The sequence below is a fragment of the Mesoplodon mirus genome (assembly GCF_964341445.2).
Source record: "Mesoplodon mirus genome assembly, chromosome: 8".
Classification (NCBI taxonomy): Eukaryota; Metazoa; Chordata; class Mammalia; order Artiodactyla; family Ziphiidae; genus Mesoplodon; species Mesoplodon mirus.
Genome location: NC_138984.1, coordinates 24,370,333 through 24,392,436, shown reverse-complemented (window position 1 = coordinate 24,392,436; position 22,104 = coordinate 24,370,333). Strand labels below are relative to the sequence as shown.

General features: G+C 35.9%; 1 protein-coding gene across 3 annotated transcripts in view; it reads right to left on the bottom strand.

The window, feature by feature from the left end:
• The window catches only part of IKZF2 (IKAROS family zinc finger 2), a gene marked incomplete at both ends in the record, with an annotated part of 166,081 nt that overhangs the window by 15,831 nt on the left and 128,146 nt on the right, over positions 1–22,104 (bottom strand). The gene's annotated exons all lie outside the window — the stretch shown is intronic.

The following is a 22,104-nucleotide window of genomic DNA, read 5'->3' as shown; positions in this document are numbered from 1 at the left end:
AGTTAAGCACATTGTTAATCAGGTCAGCTGCTCTCATTTGACTCCCTTAGGAATTATTTTGTTTTGCCTAGAGGACAAATAGACAACTCTTTTTCATGGTCAAAGATAGCATCCTCAACTCCAGGTCCCTTACAAACCCATGCTAGGATAATGGTCATAAATGAAACTGAAATACTTTAACAAGACAGGGTATTCACACCTGCATAAAAATTTCACTACATTGATTAAAAAACCCAAACAAACCTTTAGATTGTATTTGAAGTGCATATAAATTCAAATCAGTTATTTGATAATCACAATTTTTTTGTAAACCATCTTAAAAAACAAAAGCTATCTAAGGCAGGATCAGTCATTTCTAAAAGTACTAGGCAAAGTAACTTCTATTTTTCAGAACCAAGAATTTCTGGGAAGTAAAAACCAGGTAGCTTTTTAAATTGTGAAGACTCTTATAGCACTGTGTGAGAGCATAAAAAAATACAAGAAAATATTTTTTTAGTCAAAAATATTAATGTAAATAGTATAAATATATTTATATATAATTGCATTCCAAGATATGGGGCTGCATATGACAAAAAGCCTCTAATGAATTTTCTCTCAACAAGTCTATTAAGCAACTAATACTTGTTAAGCATATACATTGTAGTTAACAGCCCACTATAAACTAGTTCCATCGTCTCTGTCTTCCCCTTCTTAAGTCCTGTTGCATTGTGTCCTGTGATACCTATGTTTTACTGTGAACATAATATCCTCCTATACTTCTTCCCCTTATTTCTCTAAGCAATTGACACCTTTTTAACTGAATTAAAATATAGTTCTTGTCCACTCCCCTTGGCTCAAAACCCTCTATAAACTCCCAACTCCCCAGATAAGGAAGAAAAGACAGGATACTTTCTACTCCCCTCATTTTAGAATTCAATCCCATCTGCTTTACTTCAGCCTCTCCCATTTTGTCATCTATTTGTTTAAAACGTCACTCTTTCCTCTCTTCATCCCATCCTTGTTCTCTGTGAGTATAACAGATATTTGAGTAAATTGCTCTAAAAGTATAACCTCAATTTCCCCAAATCTTCATCTGTATTCTATTCCAGCAATCCACATACTGGGTGACATGCTGGACTCTGACATATCATAACTATTCTATGTCCAAGAAATTTGTTCTGGAAGTGTTCCACCTTACCCTTCTACATGTCTCATTTAATACATCTTTACTGAAAGCCTACTAGGTACCAACTCTGGGACAAGGCGGGAATGTAAAGTGGAGAGCAAATTCTCATGGTGCCTATCCTCATGCAACCAACAGTCTGTTGAGGAAGACAGACATTTAACAAATATACAAGCAATACATTACAAATTGTAAATTCTACAGAGCTAAAGAATGGTAAGCTAGTATAACATGGGGGCCCCAATTTAGTGTGAGAAGGTTGGACAGGAAGGTCTGCCTGAGGTATGAACATTTAGGCTGATAACTGAAGAAAAAGTAGAAGTTAGTCAGATAATGGGGATGGGGGGGAGGGTGGAGGAGAGACAGTGTTTCCGGGAACTGCCGTCATCTCTTTCTATTTACTCTCAAGTTCTTAGCTACTTCGAATTCTAGATCATGCCCTTGCTACTCTTTTGAAAATTATTTTCAAGCATCATCAACAGTCCCTTCCAAATCCAATGGCTCTACTATCCCTACAAGACCATTTCCTGTCAGTTCTTTGATATTTCTTTTTTTCTTTTTCCAGTTTTATTGAGATATAATTGACATAGAGCACTGTATAAGTTTAAAGGGTACAGTAGAATGATTTGACTTACATACGTCATGAAATGATTACCACAATAATTTTAATGGACATCCATTTTTCCTAAAAATCAAGGTCATGAAAATATTGTTTATATTTACTCCCTATATATGATGAGTTTAACTGTATAATAGGTATCAACTATATGAGTTAATATGTATAACATATGTATATATATTCACAGAAAAGGACCAGTCTTTTGCTACTTCTCTTTTTACAAATGTTATTATTTACACAGTCTCACTATCTGAAACACCTTCATTCTGCTACCCCTCCTCAAAGCTCCCTTAACTCCCCAGTGCCATCTTTTCCAGGTTCCGGGTCTCCATGATGTAATACCTTCAACATAGGGACCTTCTATCGCCCCTCCCCTAATAAAGTTCTATATTGAGGGTTAAAAAAAAAAAAACATTTTAAAAAAGTCATCAGTAGTCTCTGAAGTGCTAAATCCGGTAGACTTTAATCAGTCCAAAATGTTCCTAAGTCCTTGTCCCTATCAAACTTTCAGGAGTCTTGAATCTCCTGTTTTAGCTTCTGGGATCAGATTCTGCATCCTCACTCCCTGGCTTCTCAATCTTTTCCTACCTGGTAGATATATATGTACCTCCAGGATTTGCTCTCAGTACAGTAGTCTTCCTCTTTTCCCTCTAGATTAAGCCCTCATTTCTATGAAATGTCCAAATCATGCCTGGAATAATTTCCCATGTTTGGAAGCTCCTATTTGCCACAAACATTTTAAAAGTGATCATGGTGAACCCAAGGACACAGTTTCCCCCCTCTGTGCTCTCACAGCGCTCTGTCCATATTCTGTTGATGCATTACTTATGATAATTGCATTGTAATTATCCATCTGATCTCCGTTTCCCTCGTCCGAACAATGAGCTCTGTCATGAGGACAAAGGTCATGTTTTATTCAATTTGGAATTGATAGTGCTTACTGTAGTTATTAAACATAGGAGATACTCAATATGTATTTGCTAAATGACTGTACTTCAACCGCATACTTCCAAATGCCTTTGGAGTATTGCGTTATGCATATTCCTCTGAAATCTAAAATTCAACATATCCAAAATTATCTTCCTCTACAAAACTACTTCTTTATTCTGACTGCTCTTTTGTGCGTTACTACTGTTTTAATAAACCAGACTCGTGACAAGGCAACCACTATTGTTGCCTCCTACCTCATTTCTCACATCCAAATAATTGCTGAAGTTTATTCCTCCATCTCACTCCCAGAACCAACTTCCTAGTTCAAATGTTCATTATCATGAACCTGGGCAAGATTAGTATACTTCAAACCAGGTGTTCTCTTGCCTTGTGTAATTATTTTACTCCCCTCCTCAACAACCTTCAATGACTTTTCACTTCCACTGAACAAAGTTCAAATCCCTGTACCTGGCATTCAGCATCCTACACTGTCTGGTCCCAAGGGATACATCCCATCTTCTACCCCAGGATTCAGCCAGGATTACCTTCCACTTTTACACTTCTGAGTCTTAGTTCTTTCTGGAATGGCTTCACATAATTTCTGCCTCTTGAAATCCTACACATCCTTCCAATCTCCCTAACCATGTTCCATCCAAAAGCGATCTTTCCTACTAAAGAACTGTAACTGTATTGGTCCTCACACTTAGGAAACTTGTAACATTCTGTCTCTTGAGTTATTTGTGATTACATCTGACCCATGACCAACTTGGGTTTGTACTGCATGGATCCACTTATAATGTGATTTTTTTTTCGACAAATACATACTACAGTACTTCATGATCTGCAGTTGGTTGAATCCACAAATGTGGAACCGTGGATGTGGAGGGCTGACTGTGAAGTTATATGTGGATTTTCTACTGCAAGGGAGGGGGTGTTGGTGCCCCTAACCCCTGTGTTGTTCAATAATCAACTGTATGTATACATTCATTTTGATCTCCCATGTTAGATTATGAGCTTCTTGAGAGACTGAATAATGTCTTATATATCTTTGTAACCTCCAAAGAGTTTAGCATGGTGATTTGTTCACAGCAAGAACTAATAAGTGGTGTTTTCATGAATGACATCATTTCCTAACTCTTTAAATATTTTCCTTTCACTGGTTTTCCCTGAATCTTTTATGAACTTTAAAAGCAATGCATCCATATAGAAAAATTTTAAATTCACCAAAAATTATATCATTTAGAGATAAGTATCTTTAACATTTTATATCATGTATTTTTTCTGTGCATGCAAAGATATATTTTGTTATGAAATTGGGTCATTTTATACGCTGTATTTTACAATTTGCTTATTTTACTGAACAATATATCTTGAAATTTCCCCATGATATAAAATAATAGTTTTGTTGCTGCTGTTAGGTAACAATTTTTTCCCGAATTCTAAAATTATGATATGTTGATTTAGTTTGCCTTAGCATTCTTAGTCCTTTTCTTATTTACTTTAATAATTATTTTTCTTTTTACCATAGTTACTATGCCCATACTTGAAAAAAAATATCAAATAGTCCTAAAGGGCACTTAATGAAATAGTCTTCCCCTTACCCCACCCCCATCTAAACATAATCTATATCTCTGTCCTCTCTTTTTGGAATTTCTATTAGTTTGATGTTAGACCCTCCAGATTGAGTCTTGAAATTTCTTTTTTCCCTCATATTAATTATCCTTTTACCTTGTTTACTTTTAGAAAAATTCCTCACCTTTTTCTTTGAATCTGTGAAATATTTTCTGGCGAATATAAATTTCTCTGACCTCTTTCCTTTTTCTTAAAAATAGTATTCTGTTTTTTCATGGGTACAATAACATTTATCTGAGCATAATTTTTTCTTTTTAAAAAAGTTCTTTTTATATTGTCTTCTCTCGCTTTTTTTCTTTTTTACACTGGTGTCTGTATTGGAGGCTTTCCTTAAATGTCTGGTGCCTGAATATTTATTGTCCATTTATATTTAACAGTAAGGCACTAAAAAGCTAATTGGAAGTTCAGGAAACACAGGTGAGGTTTGTGAACTACTGGTGAACTACTGCAGAGTGACCAGGTAATGAAGCAACCTTTTCATTGTCAGACCCCCAAATATAAATATATATGTCTTTTCTCTAGGACCTCTCAATTCCCTTAGAAAAGATACCTCCAATTTCCAGCCCTGGGGGTAGGGGGGGATATGAAGCTAGATATTAGTATTCCGGAAGTAAGGCAAGATATGGGGCCAGGAATCTAAATGTCCAACTGTAGTTTTTTACATACTGTCCCTGCTTTAAGTCCTTTGTTTTCCCCCTACTCTCTACTTTTCCTGAAGTCTCTAAGCTAGAACCTTTCCAATTCAATATCTCCAGAGAATAAATGTTATTTTCCTGTAGTTGCTTGGCTGTAGTGAGAGTGGCTCTGTGGCCTGTTTTGTATTCAGATTTTGAAATCCTTTTATATTCAATCCAGAGTTTCATCCCTACCATCAACAGTCATGTTCCTTCCAAGTCCAGAGACTTTTCAGGATTCTCTAGTGCCAAATGGCTTTGCTACTCATCCTTTATTCCCTTCTATAATCACTGTAAGTTCCTGAGTCTTCTGTTTTGTGAAGTCTATTACCACCCCTCCCTTTATCTTCTTCCCATCCTCCTCTTGCTGCTATTCTGTCCTTTCCCATTGTCTTTGATCTTAATGCATTTATACTTCTATAAATGTCTACTGTGATTTTAGTGTAGTTTTAAAGAGTAGAGACAGATGTAGCTTTTCATTTCATCATGTTTAGACAGCAACAGACAGTATCACTTTCAATGTTGGTATGCTATGGCTCTGGAAAGGGTGTGCCATAACTCTGTATTTAGATAAATAGGAGCATGACATGCTAGTAAAGATTAGCCACCAAAAAAGGAATCACATATTTGTAAGACAAGGGAATTTGTGGAAATGTAAAACTAAATATTTCCTCTATTCTACTCTCATCTGCTATGTATTTGTCTGTTATAATACAACATTCCCTACCTATATTCAACTATGTTTTAGTGTAAACATTTGCAGTGGTTCTCAAAATATGAACTGCATGCTACCTATGTTAGAATTACCTGGAGTGCTCTTAAAATGCAGATTCTTGGGCACCATGCTAGGGCCTAGAATTTCTGAGAGAGGTACTCTGATCTCCCTATGTTTAACAAGCCTGCCAGGTAGTTGCTTATGTACTGAAGTTGAAAAACAATGGTCTATAGAAGCTCATAAATCATCATGTTCTCTAAGTCTGGTACTGAGTTAAAATTTCTTATCAAAGTGCAGAATACTTTTCTTAACTCCACCATAATGATCTTAATTATATTACTGAAGGAGTTAAAATTAATTTTCTTTTATAAGAAATGTTGGGATGAAAATCTGAAAAGCCTATGGATGAAGTATCATTTATTACTGGTAAAAATTTTTTTTAAGTATTTATTTTGGTATGGGAGTTTACTACTGTACGTTTATAACATCTTTTGAGGACAGTGATCCAGTTTAAACTTTACATCAATTCTACTTCAAACTGACCTGTGTGTCTGGATTTTAAAATTCAAGTGGATCAGAATCAGTTTGGGGCCATCCCGACTGGTTAGGAGAAACCCTAGAAGTTAACCCTTGCTCCTGGGAGACCCCAGTGGGGTCCAAATGCTGGGTGAACCCAACATGTCCTCAGTAGGTTCCCAAGAATACAGACCCAGGCCTGAAGATAGCGTGTGAGATGCCACCCACAGCATCACCATCTGGGAGAACAGGAGGGGAGAGAAGCCTTTAACAATCTGGCATTACCCCAAAGAGACCTCACTTAGCCAGAAGTTACCTTTTTACCCTGGAATTGTATGTTACAACTGGAAGAAAAGGAATAATGTTAATGGACCCGTTAACTTCCCAATTCTACTGATAGTGCAAAATTGAGCCACACATTACTTCAATTATATGGTCAAGAAAGGAGCCACATTTTCACGAAACACATGGGTTCATGTTTGTTTCATTAAAAACTTGGGCCGCACCAGAAAGACAAGATCCAGCCTCATCCACCAGAACACAGGCACTAGTCCCTTCCACCAGGAAGCCTACACAACCCACTGAACCAACCTTAGCCACAGGGGGCAGACATCAAAAACAGTGGGAACTACGAACCTGCAGCCTGTGAAAAGGAGACCCCAAACACAGTAAGTTAAGCAAAATGAGAAGACACACACACAGCACAAGAAGGAGCAAGGTAAAAACACACCAGACCAAACAAATGAAGAGGAAATAAGAAGTCTGCCTGAAAAAGACTTCAGAATAATGATAGTAAAGATATCCAAAATCTAGGAAATAGAATGGAGAAAATACAAGAAGTGTTTAACAAGGTACTAGAAGAACTAAAGAGCAAACAAACAATGCTGAACAACACAATAAATGAAATTTAAAATTCTCCAGAAGGAATCAATAGCAGAATAAATGAGGCAGAAGAACGGATAAGTGACCTGGAAGATAAAGTAGTGGAAATAACTAGTGCAGAGCAGATAAAGAAAAAAGTAATGAAAATAATTGAGGACAGTCTCAGAGACCTCTGGGACAACATTAAATGCACCAACATTCGAATTATAGGGGTGCCAGAAGAAGAGAAAAAGAAAGGGACTGAGAAAATATTTGAAGAGATTATAGTTGAAAACTTCCCTAATATGGGAAAGGAAATAGCTAATCCAGTCCAGGAAGTGCAGAGTTTCCCACACAGGAAAAATCCAAGGAGAAACACACCAAGACACATATTAATCAAACTATCAAAAATTAAATACAAAGAAAAAATATTAAAAGTAGCGAGGGTAAAAAAACAAATAACTTGCAAGGGAGTCCCCATAAGGTTAACAGCTGATCTTTCAGCAGAAACTCTGCAAGCCAGAAGGGAGTGGCAGGATGGCAGAATATATGTAAAGTGATGAAAGGGAAAAACCTACAAACAATCTTACTCTACCCAGCAAGGATCTCATTCAGATTCAATGGAAAAATTAAAACATTTACAGACAAGCAAAAAGAGAATTCAGCACAACCAAACCAGCTTTACAACAAATGTTAAAGGAACTTCTCTAGGCAGGAAACACAACAGAAAGAAAAGACCTACAATAATAAACCCAAAGCAATTAAGAAAAAGGTAACAGGAACATACATATCGATAACTACCTTAAATGTAAATGGATTAAATGCTCCCACCAAAAGAAACAGACTGGCTGAATGGACACAAAAACAAAACCTGTATATATGCTGTCTACAAGAGACCCACTTCAGACCTAGGGACACATACAGACTGAAAGTGAGGGAATGGAAAAAGATATTCTATGCAAATGGAAAGCAAAAGAAAGCTGCAGTAGCAATTCTCATATCACACAAAATAGACTTTAAAATAAAGACTATTACAAGACACAAAGAAGGACACTACATAATGATCAAGGGATCAATCCAAGAAGATAATAACAATTGTAAATATTTATGCACCCAACATAGGAGCACCACAATACATAAGGCAAATGCTAATAGCCATAAAAGGGGAAATCTACAGTAACACAATCATAGTAGGGGACTTTAACACCCCACTTTCACCAATGGACACATCATCCAAAATGAAAATAAATAAGGAAACACAAGCTTTAAATGACACATTAAACAAGATGGACTTAATTGATATTTATAGGATATTCCATGCAAAAACAACAGAAGATGCTTTCTTCTCAAGTGCTCATGGAACATTCTCCAGGATAGATCATACCTTGGGTCACAAATCAAGCCTTGGTAAATTTAAGAAAATTGAAATCATATCAAGTATCTTTTCCGATCACAATATTATGAGACTAGATATCAATTACAGGAAAAATATGTAAAAACTACAAACACATGGAGGCTAAACAATACACTACTTAATAACCAAGAGATCACTGAAAAAATTAAAAAGGAAATCAAAAAATACCAAGAAACAAATGACAATGAAAACACAATGACCCAAAACCTATGGGATCCAGCAAAAGCAGTTCTAAGAGGGAAGTTTATAGCACTACAATCCTACCTCAAGAAACAAGGAACATCTCAAATAAACAACCTAATCTTACACCTAAAGCAATTACAGAAAGAAGCACAAAAAAACCCCAAACTTAGCAGAAGGAAAGAAATCATAAAGATCAGATCAGAAATAAATGAAAAAGAAATGAAGGAAATGACAGAAAGATCAATAAAACTAAAAGCTGTTTTTTTGAGAAGATAAACAAAATTGATAGACCATTAGCCAGACTCATCAAGAAAAAAATGAGAGAAGACTCAAATCAATACAGTTAGAAATGAAAAAGGAGAAGTAACAACTGGCACTGCAGAAATACAAAGGATCATGAGAGGTTACTACAAACAACTGTATGCCAATAAAATGGACAACCTGGAAGAAATGGACAAATTCTTAGAAAAGCCCAACCTTCCTAGACTATTTCCAGGAGGAAATAGAAAATATACACACACCAATCATAAGCACTGAAATTGAGACTGATCAAAAATCTTCCAACAGGGGCTTCCCTGGTGGCGCAGTGGTTGAGAGTCCGCCTGCCGATTCAGGGGACACGGGTTCGTGCCCCGGTCCGGGAAAATCCCACATGCCGCGGAGCGGCTGGGCCCGTGAACCATGGCCACTGAGCCTGCGCGTCCGGAGCCTGTGCTCCGCAACGGGAGATGCCACAACAGTGAGAAGCCCGCGTACCGCAAAAAAAAAAAAAAAAAAAAAAAAAAAATCTTCCAACAAACAAAAGCCCAGGACGAGATGGATTCATAGGTGAATTCTAACATTTAGAGAAGAGCTAACACCTACCATTCTCAAACTCTTCCAGAGTATAGCAGAGGGAGGGACACTCCCAAACTCATTCAATGAGGCCACCATCACCCTGATACCAAAACCAGACAAAGATGTCACAAAAAAAGAAAACTACAGACCAACATCACTGATGAACATACATGCAAAAATCCTCAACAAAATACTAGCAAACAGAATCCAACAGCACATTGAAAGGATCATACACCATGATCAAGTGGGGTTTATCCCAGGAATGCACGGATTCTTCAATATATGCAAATCAATCAATGTGATAAGCCATATTAAAAAATTGAAGAAAAACCATATGACCATCTCAATAGATACAGAAAAGGCTTTTGACAAAATTCAACACCCATTTATGATAAAAAAAAAAAAACCCTCCAGAAAGTAGGCATAGAGGGAACATACCTCAACATAATAAAGGCCATGTATGACCAATCCACAGCCAACATTGTTCTCAATGGTGAAAAACTGAAAACATTTCCACTAAGATCAGGAACAAGACAAGGATGTCCCCTCTCACCACTATTATTCAACATAGTTTTGGACGTTTTAGCCACATCAATCAGAGAAGAAAAAGAAATAAAAGGAATCCAAATTGGAAAAGAAGAAGTAATGCTGTCACTGTTTGCAGATGATATGATACTATACATAGAGAATCGTAGAGATGCTACCAGAAAATGACTAGAGGTAATCAATGAATTTGGTGAAGTAGCAGGATACAAAATTAATGCACAGGAATCACTTGCATTCCTGCACACTAATGAAGAAAAATCTGAAAGAGAAATTAAGGAAACACTCCCATTTTCCATTGCAACAAAAAGAATAAAATACCGTGGAATAAGCCTACCTAAGGAGACTAAAAGACCTGCATGCAGAAAACTATAAGACACTGATGAAAGAAATTAAAGATGATACAAACAGATGGAGAGATATACCATGTTCTTGGATTGGAAGAATCAACATTGCGAAAATGACTATACTACCCAAAGCAATCTACAGATTCAATGCAATCCCTATCAAACTACCATTGGTATTTTCCACAGAACTAGACAAAAAATTTCACAATTTGCATGGAAACACAAAAGAATCCGAATAGCCAAAGCAGTCTTGAGGAAGAAAATCGGAGCTGTAGGAATCAGGCTCCCTGACTTCAGACTATAGTACAAAGCTACAGTAATCAAAATAGTATGGTACTGGCACAAAAACAGAAATATAGATCAATGGAACAGGATAGAAATCCCAGAGATAAACCGATGCACATATGGTCACCTTATTTTTGATAAAGGAGGCAAGAATATACAATGGGGAAAAGACAGCTTCTTCAATAAGTGGTGCTGGGAAAATGGACAGCTTCATGTAAAAGAATGAAATTAGAACACTCCCTAACACCATACACACACATAAAAAAAACCCAAAATGGATTGAAGACATAAATGTAAGGGCCGACACTAGAAGACTCTTAGAGGAAAACATAGGCAGAACACTCTATGACATAAATCACAGCAAGTTCCTTTTTGACCCACCTCCTAGAGAAATGGAAATAAAATAAAAAATAAGCAAATGGGACCTAATGAAACTTAAAAGCTTTTGCATGCAAAGGAAACCATAACAAGATAAAAAGACAACGCTCAGAATGGGAGACAATATTTGCAAAAGAAGCAACTGATAAAGGACTAATCTCCAAAATTTATAAGCAGCTCATGCAGCTCAGTATCAAAAAACAAACAACCCAATCCAAAAATGGGCAGAAGACCTAAATGGACATTTCTCCAAAGAAGATATACAAATTGCCAATAAACATATGAAAGGATGCTCAACATCACTAATCATTAGAGAAATGCAAATCAAAACTACAATTAGGGCCTCCCTGGTGGCGCAGTGGTTGGGAGTCCGCCTGCCGATGCAGGGGATACGGGTTCGTGCCCCGGTCTGGGAGGATCCCATATGCCGCGGAGCGGCTGGGCCCGTGAGCCATGGCCGCTGGGCCTGCGCATCCGGAGCCTGTGCTCCGCAACGGGAGAGGCCACAACAGTGAGAGGCCCGCATACCGCAAAAAAAAAAAAAAAAAAAAAAAAAAAACTACAATTAGGTATCACCTCACAGCAGTCAAGAGTGGCCATAATCAAAAAATTTACAAACAATAAATGCTAGAGAGGATGTGGAGAAAAGGGAACCCTCTTGCACTGTTGGTGGGAATGTAAAGTCATACAGCCACTATGGAGAACAGTATGGAGGTTCCTTAAAAGACTAAAAATAGAACTACTATATGACCCAGCAATCCCACTACTGGGCATATACCCTGAGAAAACCATAATTCATATACCACAATGTTCATTGCAGCTCTATTTACAATAGCCAGGATATGGAAGCAACATAGGTGTCCACTGACAGATGAATGCATAAAGAAGATGTGGCACATATACACAATGGAATATTCCTCAGCCATAAAAAGAAAGGAAATTGAGTTATTTGTAATGAGGTGGATGAACCTACAGTCTGTCATACAGAGTGAAGTAAGTCAGAAAGAGAAAAACAAATACCGTATGCTAACACATATAGATGGAACCAAAAAAAAAAAAAAAAAAAAGGTTCTGAAGAAGCTAGGGGCAGGACGGGAATAAAGACGCAGACCAAACGTAGAGAATGGACTTGAGGAGACAGGGAAGGGGAAGGGAAGCTGGGACGAAGTGAGAGAGTGGCATGGACATATATACACTACCAAATGTAACAGAGATAGCTAGTAGGAAGCAGCTGCATAGCACAGGGAGATCAGCTTGGTGCTTTGTGACCACCTAGAGGGGTGGGATAGGGAGGGTGGGAGGGAGACGCAAGAGGGAGGAGATATGGAGATATATGTATATGTATAGCTGTTTCACTTTCTTATAAAGCAGAAAGTAACACACCATTGTAAAGCAATTATACTCCAATAAAAGTATAAAAACAAAATTCAAGTGGAAGAACTTACATTGACTAATTTCTCTTACATTGCTGATCGTGCTGTTGCAGTCTTTTAAGAGGGCTATATAGTGTTATTTCACATAAGAAAGAACAGCATGGAAATTAATCCTTTCCACTAGCAAAAGATAAATGGTTTGCCTGGGTGTTGATTGTGGGAGTCTATCTTTCCCACTTCCCACAACACCACGTTAAAAGCCAACTGGAATATGTTGTCAGAACATAGCTAAAGCCTTTAAGTCATTTATTTTTCAACTATTACTTTGAGAACTCATGGGGAAAAAGATAAAATGAGAGGTTGGGAAGAGAGAACCATTTTAGAGTCGCCAATTTCCTGACTTGATAAGCTAAAGTAGGACTCATTCACATGATCATAGCTTTACGTGGGCACTTCCAACCATCTTCCTCAAATATCTGTTGCCTCTGAAATCTGAGTTATAGTACATATAGATTTTTACTTTGTTATATCAGTTTTATTGAGGTATAATTTACATTAAATAAAATCCACTCACTTTAAGTATATAATTCAAGGAAGTTTGAAGTGTATATGGTTGTGTAACCACCATCACAATTACAATATTTTAATTTCCATCACCTTAAACCAAAGTTCGGGATTGACATGTACATACTGCTATATTTAAAAATGGATAACCAACAGGACCTACTGTAAAAATAAATAGATAAATAGAAACTTGGAAAAACTGAAATGTATGAAGAATACAAATTAAAATCATCTGCAATAAACATTATTATAAATCTAAAAAAAGTAGGTATTACTAATAGAGTCTTTAAATTGGGTAGTGTAAGTCATCCAATCTTGATTTTTCAAAATTATTTTGGCTATATTAGTTCTTTTGTGTTTCCAAAGAAATTTGGAATCAATTTGTCAATTTCTATAAAAAATCCTGCTAAGATATTGATTGGGATTATATTGAATTGATAGGCTAAATTTCAGGAGAATTAACATCTTAACAATACTGAATTGTTCAAAATATGATCATACTATCTCCATTTACTTAGGTCTTCTTTAATATCTCTTGGCAGTGTTTTATAATATTTCTTGCACATAATTACATAAACCTAAGTATTTCACATTAAATTTATCTCTATTTTTCATATATTTTGGATGCTATAATAAATGGCACTGCTTTCTAATTTTCAGTTTCCTATTGTCCATTGCTAGCATGTAGAAGTAAACTTGATTTCTTTTTATTAACTTTGCATCTTACAACCTTAATGAAATCACTCATTAATTTTAGTTTTTTGGTAAATGCCTTGTTATTTTCTATGCTATAGGTGATCATGTCACCTAAAACAAAACATAGTTTTATTTATTCATTTCCAATTTGTATTCTTTCCCTTGCCATACTGAATTGACAAGATTCCCAGTACAATGTAGAAAAGTAGAGAGAGCAGACATTCTTGGCTTGTTCCTACTCTTAAGGGTAAACTTTCATTCATTTATTGTTAGTGTGATGTTAGTTGAAAGTCTTTCAAGGATGGTTTTTATCCTGTTGAGAAAGTACCTTTCTATTCTATTGCTGAGAATTGATAAACCCCACTTCGTCATGATATATTATCCTTTTTTTATATATTTCTGGATTCTACTTGCTAAAATTTGGTTAAGGATTTTTGCATTTATGTTCAGGAGGGATATTGCTATACAGTTTTCTCATGTTATAATGTCTTTGGTTTGGGCATCAGGGTAATGCTGAACTCATACAATTAATTTGGAAGTATCACTCCCCCTTCTATTCTCTGGAAGAATTTTCTCCTTACATTATTTCTACCTTAAATGTTTGACAGAGTTTAAAAGTGAAGTCATCTGGCATTTTCTTTGTGGGAATGTTTTTAAATATTGGGTGGGCCAAAAAGTGCCTTTGGTTTTTTAAGTAAAAATAAAAGACTTTTTTTCAATTTCACCAAGAACTTTATTGAACAACGTATTCTCCCTTTTGTTTCACTACCTTCTGCCATTTTTCAGGGAACTTCATATTCCATCTTCCCAAAACTTTTTATTTTTTTGAGCAAAGAACTGTTTCAGGTGCCTTTTACAGTCTTCCAGGGAACTGAAATTTTTTCCATTAAGAGAAGTTTGTAAAGACTGAAATAAGTGGAAATCTGAAGGTGCAATGTCTGGCGGATGAATCAGAACTTCCCAACCAAGCTGTAACATTTTTTGCCTGGTCATCAAAGAAACATGTGGTCTTGCGTTATCCTGATGGAAGATTATGTGTTTTCTGTTGACTAATTCTGGATACTTTTCATTGAGTGCCACTTTCAGTTGGTCTAATTGGGAGCAGTACTTGTTGGAATTAATTGCTTGGTTTTCCAGAAGGAGCTCATAATAGAGGACTCGCTTCCAATCCCACCATATATACAACATCACCTTCTTTGTATGAAGACTGGCCTTTGGTGTGGTTGGTGGTGGTTCATTTCACTTGCCTCAAGATCTCTTCTCTTCCACATTGTTGTACAGTATACACTTTTCATTGCCCATCACAATTTGTTTTAAAAACGGAATGATGTTTTCATTAGGTGTAAGTAGAGAATTGCATGGGGAAATATGGTCAAGAAGGTTTTTTTCGCTTAACTTACGTGGAGCCCAAACAGCAAAGCAATTCACATAACCAAACTGGTGCAAATTGTTTTCAACGCTTGATTTGGATATTTTGAGTATGTCAGCTATTGCCCACGTGGTATAACGTTGATTGTTCTTAGTTAATGTCTCAATTTGATCGCTATCAACGTCAAATGGTCTTCTCGACCATGGAGCATTGTCCAAAGAGAAATCTCCAGCACAAAACTTCACAAACCACTTTTGACACATTTGATCAGTCACAGCACCTTCTCCATATACTGCACAAATCTTTTTGTGTGTTTCAGTTGTGTTTTTACCTTTCTTGAAATAATAAGGCATAATATGCCAAAAAGGTTGCTTTTTTCTTCCATCTTCAATATTAAAATGGGTACACAAAAATTCACCAATTTTGATGTCTTTTTAAAAAATACATGCTGATATGACAGCTGTCACATACAATCTAACAAAATTGTTTCAAATAAAGTTAGAGACAACTAAGTGCTACTAGAGCCATCTTACGGAAAAAAACGAATGAACCTTTTGGCCCATCCAATATAATTTCAATTCCTGGAAAGAATATTAAGTTATTAAGAATATCTATTTCTTCTTGAGTGAGGTTCAATAATTTCTATGTTTCAAGAAATTTATTTCATCTGCTCGAATTTATTTCAAGTTTACTGACATAAACTTGTTCATAATATTTCCATATTGTACTTCCAATGGCTATAGGGGTTTTAGTGATGTATCATTTTCATTTCTGATGTTGGTAAATTGAATATTCACTCTTTGTGCTGGTTGATCTTGGCTAGAGGCTTACGCATTTTATTAATATTTTCACAGAATCAGCCTTTGATTTCATTGGTTTTTCTCTATTATTTGTCTGTTTTCTCTTTATTATTTCCCTCCTTTAGATACTCTAGATTTAATTTATCCCTCTCTCATAATCTCTTTAGAAGCAAGCTTAATTGGTTTGAGACCTTTCTTCTTTTCTAATACAAGCACTTAATTATATACGTTTTCCTCCAAGTACCACTTTCATTCTCATCATGTTCATGTTTCCTTTATATTCTTGAACATAAGGAACATATTTATTATAGCTGTTTAATCAACCCAATCTGCTAATTCCACCATTTGATCATTTCTGGTCTGTTTCTACTGAATGATTTTTCTACTGATTGTGGGTAATCCTTTCCACCTTCTCTGCATATCTCTTAATTTTTTAATAGCTGCTGGCTATTGTGAATTTTACATTAGTGGGTCCTAAATTCTGTTGCATTTCTTTAAAGTATGGGTTACTTGTTCTGCTATGCAGTTATATTACTTGGAATCAGTTCAATCCTTCTGGTATTTGCTTTTATGCTTTAAGGCAGATCTAGAGAACGTTTTAATCTCAAGGCTTATTTAGCCCCAGTACTATGGCAATACCACTGAGGTCTTAAATCAATGCCCTGCATATGGCAAAGTCTTTCTATACTGGCTGGTGAGAATGAACTCTTCCCAGCCCTAAATGAGCTCCAGGAATTGTTCAGCCTTCTGCTTTCTGGTGTTCTTTCCCCAGCTTCAGGTAGTTTCCTCATACATGTAAAGAGATCACTATTTAGCCAAAGAGTAAAGAAGGCCCTCTGAAAAACTTGAGTTTTTTCTGTGCAGTTTCCTCCTATCTGATACTCTGCCTTGCATATCTAAGCACATAGGTCTCCCTGGACTCTGATCTCTGTCTCCTCACAGTGAGACTGCCTGGCTCTGTTTGGGTTTTCTGTCCCTGCACTGTGGGCTGGAAACTGCTTCTAGGAAGTAAGCTGGGGTAATCATAGACCTCACTGCCTTTGTTCCCTTCTCTCAGGGATCACAGTCCAACAGTGCCTCTTGTTCAATGTCTAAAAGCCATCTAATATTTTGTCTGGTATTCTAGTTGTTCAAGGTGGGAGGGTAAATCTAGTCCCTAATACTTCATCATGATTGGAAGCAAAAGTTATGTTAGTAATTGGGTTAAATACCAAGAAATTAAATACCACTAACTTTGGAGGTTTTACTATCAATACAATTCAGGTAACTGAAATAAAGTTTCTTTTAAATATAATTCTAAGAATATTCATTATAATACCAAGAGTCCTAAAACACAGAAGATAGCTGTGTCAGTGTTCCCAAACACTCGAAAGTTAACACCTAGTCTCTTCTTTGGCATACTGTTCCTCATAAAAATCCTACACTAACCAAAAAAGGGAAGAATTATCAGTATAATCTGTCAGAGATACAGATAGAGACTACTGACCTGAACAATGAACTACAAATTGAAGATGCAGTAAAGAAAACTTGACAATCCTGACAACTATTCAATTACTAGAAAATTCTAGCAAATTTTTTTGTTTTCTCCATCTGTCATTATGAGGAATTAGAAATAAGAAATACCTGCACCTATACTCCTAAGAATCCCACATACCTACCCAGAAGTAAAAGCAAATCAAATAGCCATAAAGAATTGTGAAGTAGAAATGTTTACCATAAATTCATAGGGTGTTATGAAGTTATATAGCACAACCAAGACTTGTTCACTTATATTTTCTTGAAATATGTCACTTCGAGTTATCCTAGTGAAACCTATAAAACCAATTACAATAGCACTAATTCACGTGGTAAATGTTTTATTCTTTATATAGATATGTTTGTTTACACATACAGAAACATGCAAAGAAACATTTATATACAGAAAATATATTTACCATTTGTCATGACACATATAAAATCAGGAACAGAGCATTATGCATATATCACATTCATTTTCCCTTAATAAAATTAAATACACCCACTTTCCTATAAATATATAAATAAATGCACAAATTTGATTTCTGATTTTCTTAGCAATTGCTTAAAGAATTATAAATTAATCTGAAGAAAGATTAGCCCTGAAATATGGCACAACTGTCATTATTTCTGTAATTATATTACTAACTGGGTTAAATACCAAGTTATACTTTACCTGAATTAGTGGTTGGTTTTATTGTATCAACTGTGTACATAAAAAATTCTAATATTCTTGATCCCTACTGCTATATTGCTGCATCAAAAAAGGTTTTGCCAATTCATATTCAGACTAGTAGTATACGAGAGAGCCATTTCACAATACTCTCAACAATAAGTACTCTCATTAAAGTAATAAATTCTCCACTATTGTGCTAGGCCTGTGACCCTCCAGTTGTAGCAAGGCACTCTGGGGACACAGAAGCACGCTCTTGGGCAGGATATTTTAAAGCAAGATAAGCACAGGATATTTTAAAATTTGAGGGAAATAATAAAACTCTACACCCCTCAGGTGTCATGTGAACTACCTGCTCACAGATTCAACATTACAACACAATACATTCCTTTCAATGATGTCATCTTTGTGAAGCTAGGTTTCAGCAGTTGCTGCAACACAAGGCAAGTACCTTGTGAAAATCAGTGTGGAAGAGGAAATGAGAGGGATGGTGTCCAATCTGATTCCCGAGTTGGGGAAGTTGTGCAGTTCCCAACAGGGTGTACAATCCCATTAGTAAGTATGACTGTTTTAAGAATGAAATGAAAACACTTCGTCTTTCAATTTAGGTATACTATTTTTCAAATGGCTATGAAGTGGTTGGGACAGAGATACTTAAGTCGTTTAGACTTGACTACTTAATAAATGAAACTGTTAGGTATATTTCTTTTAGGTCTAAAGGCACTGGAAAAACTTACTGAGACACCAAGGGCACTGTGAACCAAGAAAGTTTGGGAATCTCTGTGCTAAACAACTCAATATAATCATATTTCTTTTTAATCTTTGTATCTATTAAGGCTAATAAACCTTTGACTTCTCATAAATACTTAATTTATGGCTTTTTCATGTTTAGATGTTTTGAATTTTCATGGAGTTAAAATTGTTGGTAATTTTCCTCTTTGTGATTTATTTTACTGTTCTAAGTTTCAAAATTCTGCCTGATACAGAATTTCTGAGAAATATCTACATCTATTTTTTTTTCCTAAATCTTTAGAAGTCTTAATGATTAGTTTTTTTTTTTGATAAAGTAGAAAGAGAGTATTTTAGAAAGAAAACAAATTCTTACTTGAAAGTGAGCTATTTTTCAAAGAGAACCTCTGTTATGCTAAATTATTTCAGTATAATTCGGTGTCTGTAAAAAATTATTACAGTAAAATAACTTTTATCTCTCTAGGCAGAGTTTATCAATGGCAAGGAAGGAGAATGTTAAATGTTCAAATATGTCTGTGAACTAGGACAGTTAGGTGGATTTCAGAGAGATTCACAATGTACATGAGCATACCAAGGTTCTTTTGATGTTTAGATTCAATAACAAAACAAGCAAATAAAATCTGTTTAACCCAATGTTTTCCCCAAATTATTTTAAATATAAAAGTATTTTATAACAAGTATTAATTTCCTAAGTAACTATTTTTCTATGGATGTACACTGAAAAAAATGAACTATGATAATAAAATAGGTACATGCTGCCAGCTTTAATGTACTTTACTGTTTGTTCTTTTATAGGATTTGCTAAGTGTTGAGCAAGGCCATATAATTCTTTTTATTCTTTTTTTTTTTTTTTTTTTTTTGCGGTATGCGGGCCTTTCACTGTTGTGGCCTCTCCTGTTACAGAGCATAGGCTCCAGATGCACAGGCTCAGTGGCCATGGCTCACAGGCCCAGCTGCTCTGCAGCATGTGGGATCTTCCCGGACCGAGGCATGAACCCGTGTCCTCTGCATCGGCAGTCGGACTCTCAACCACTGCGCCACCAGGGAAGCCCCATATAATTCTTTTATCACTCATTTAACATACATTTATTGAGAGTCTTCAAGTGCAGTGGATACAACCCTGAACAAGACAGACATTAGCTTTGAATTCACAGAGCTGACATTACTTTTTTTTTTAATTTTATTTTTTTTAATTTTATTTTTTTTATACAGCAGGTTCTTATTAGGTATCCATTTTATACATATTTTGTATATATGTCAATCCCAATCTCCCAATTCATCACACCACCACCACCCCCGCCGCTTTGCCTCCTTGGTGTCCATATGTCTGTTGTCTACATCTGTGTCTCAATTTCTGCCCTGCAAACCAGTTCACCTAGAACCATTTTTCTAGGTTCCACATATATACGTTAATATATGATATTTGTTTTTCTCTTTCTGACTTACTTCACTCTGTATGACAGACTCTAGATCCATCGACATCTCTACTAATGACCCAATTTTGTTCCATGTTATGGCTGAGTAATATTTCATTGTATATATGTACCACATCTTCTTTATCCATTCATGTGTCAATGGGCATTTAGGTAGCTTCCATAACCTGGCTATTGTAAACAGTGCTGCGATGAACATTGGAGCACATGTGTCTTTTTGAATTATGGTTTTCTCTGGGTGTATGCCCAGTAGTGGGATTGCTGGGTCATATGGTAATTCTATTTTTAGTTTTTTAAGGAACCTCCATGCTGTTCTCCATAGAGGCTGTATCAATTTACATTCCCACAACAGTGCAAGAGGGTTCTCTCTTCTCCACACCCTCTCCAGCATTTGTTGTTTGTAGATTTTCTGATGATGCCCATTCTGACTGGTGTGAGGTAATGATAACTCACTGTAGTTTTGATTTGCATTTCTCTAATAATTAGTGATGTTGAGCAGCTCTTCATGTGCTTCTTGGGCATCTGTATGTCTTCTTTGGAGAAATGTCTATTTATGTCTTCTGTCCATATTTGGATTGGGTTGTTTGTTTTTTTTAATATTGAGCTGCATGAGCTGTTTATATATTTTGGAGACTAAACCTTTGTCCATTGATTTGTTTGCAAATATGGTCTCCCATTCTGAGGGTTGTCTTTTCGTCTTGTTTATGGTTTCCTTTGCTTTGCAAAAGCTTTTCAGTTTCATTAGGTCCCATTTGTTTATTTTTGTTTTTATTTCTATTACTCTAAGAGGTGGATCAAAAAAGATATTGCTTTGATTTATGTCATAGAGTGTTCTTCCTATGTTTTCCTGTAAGAGTTTTATACTGTCCAGTCTTACATGTAGGTCTCTAATCCATTTTGAGTTCATTTTTATGTATGGTGTTAGGGAGTGTTCTAATTTCATTCTTTTACATGTAGCTGTCCAGTTTTCCCAGCACCACTTATTGAAGAGACTGTCTTTTCTCTGCTCTATATCCATGCCTCCTTTGTCATAGATTAGTTGACCATAGGTGTGTGGGTTTATCTCTGGGCTTTCTATCCTGTTCCATTGATCTATATTTGTTTTTGTGCCAGTACCATAGTCTTGATTAATGTAGCTTTGTAGTATAGTCTGAAGTCAGGGAATCTGATTCCTCCAGCTCCGTTTTGTTCCCTCAAGACTGCTTTGGCTATTCAGGGTCTTTTGTGTCTCCATACAAATTTTAAGATTTTTTGTTATAATTCTGTAAAAAATGCCATTGGTAATTTGATAGAGATTGAATTGAATCTGTAGATTGCTTTGGGTAGTATAGTCATTTTCACAATGTTGATTCTTCCAATCCAAGAACATGGTATATCTCTCCATCTGTTTGTATCATCTTTAATCTCTTTCATCAGTGTCTTACAGTTTTCTGCATACAGATCTTTTGTCTCCCTAGGTAGGTTTATTCCTAGCTATTTTATTCTATTTGTTGCAGTGGTAAATGGGAATGTTTCCTTAATTTCTCTTTCAGATTTTTATCACTAGTGTATAGGAATGCAAGAGATTTCTGTGCATTAATTTTGTATCCTGCAACTTTACCAAAATCATTGACTAGCTCTAGTCATTTTCTAGTGGCATCTTTATGATTCTCTATGTACAGTATATGTCATCTGCAAACAGTGACAGTTTTTCTTCTTCTTTTCTAATTTGTATTCCTTTTATTTCTTTTTCTTCTCTGATTGCCGTAGCTAGGACTTCCAAAACTATGTTGAATAATAGTGGCGAGAATCGACATCCTTGTCTTGTTCCTGATCTTAGAGGAAATGCTTTCAGT